The sequence below is a fragment of the Gekko japonicus genome, unplaced genomic scaffold (assembly GCF_001447785.1).
Source record: "Gekko japonicus isolate JY-2015 unplaced genomic scaffold, Gekko_japonicus_V1.1 scaffold135, whole genome shotgun sequence".
Taxonomy (NCBI): Eukaryota; Metazoa; Chordata; class Lepidosauria; order Squamata; family Gekkonidae; genus Gekko; species Gekko japonicus.
Window position 1 is genome coordinate 1,870,085 of NW_015175359.1, and position 1,387 is coordinate 1,871,471.

A 1,387-nucleotide genomic window follows, 5' to 3' on the forward strand; every position below is an offset into this window, starting at 1 on the left:
CAGAGACAGTTCATCTGGGTGTCATAAAAGAATGTGCTAAAACCCCAAGTTTTTCTACAAAAGCTCAGAAAATATCTTTCCTCCCCTTTAGACACACACACTGTTTGTTCAGTGACAGGTTGCCATGTGGCAACCCATGTACAAACCGGCTCCCCCCCCCGTGCAAGCACAGTAGTGTATGTGCCATTTGATGCTTGCACCAAATTCAACATATGCAACCTGCACCCTCATTCTCTCTCCAATGACATTGAACACTACAGCATCAAACGTGTGGATTGTCCTCAGATACTTCCTTACTTGTACAGCTCCCTGTCTCACATGTGTATTAGAACCTTAGTACTGAGGGGGTAACACAACATTGTGCCTTAAATAAAAATGGATGTGATGAGCCTCCATGTTCATCTGAAATTTTGATTTTTTTTTTCAAAATCCCAAATACAGACTGATTTTCCATTTCAGAATTCAAATGTAGTGCCTAAGTTAAGAGCCCTACCCTCAAGGAAGTCAATGAAAACCTAGGTGTTGCCACTCACTTACTACATCTGTGAACTAAAATATTTGTTGGGCTTGATTCATTTCTGTAGTTTCGAGAATCAACTAAGCACTCAGTCATGTTAACATTTCACATTTTATTATTTTAAATTGCTCTGTAATGTATTCAGCCTGACATGCCCGGACTTGCCCGGGCTGGCCAGGCACAAACCGTCTGTAGCTTGAGTTGAAAGACAAAGGATACAAAGGATCCTAGCTGGCCCAATCAAAGGGCTAGCTTTCCAGCCGGGAGACCAATGGTCACCCGGTTACTGTAAATAGCCTATTAGGAGTAGGGTGTGTGTTTATGGGTACTTGGTGGCGGGTTTTCTGAACGCATATAAACCGGCCTGCGAGCTGGTCAGTTGTCTTTGTCCTGAACCAAATAAAGGTATGCTTAGCTGAAATCACTCTCCGTCTGCATACTTTTCACTGGCGATGAGGGTGGGATTCACGACCCCATGAACAAAGACCCGGATGCCAACACGAGCACTGCCTCGAGCACCGACGCCGAGACCTCCGGGAACCGCGCTGCTTCGCATCCCAGCTCTCCGGCACCCACTCATCACCCCGCTTCCGGCTCCGCTCCGCACCCTGCTGACCCCGAGAGAAGCAGCGCCCTTCTCAACGCTCCAGTCGCCGCCGCCATCACAGGGGACACCCAACCACGTGGCTGCAGCACAATGGCGACCCCTCCGAGCAACATCTCAACTCATCACCCCGCTTCCGGCTCCGCTCCGCACCCTGCTGACCCCGAGAGAAGCAGCGCCCTTCTCAACGCTCCAGTCGCCGCCGCCATCACAGGGGACACCCAACCACGTGGCTGCAGCACAATGGCGACCCCTCCGAGCAACAT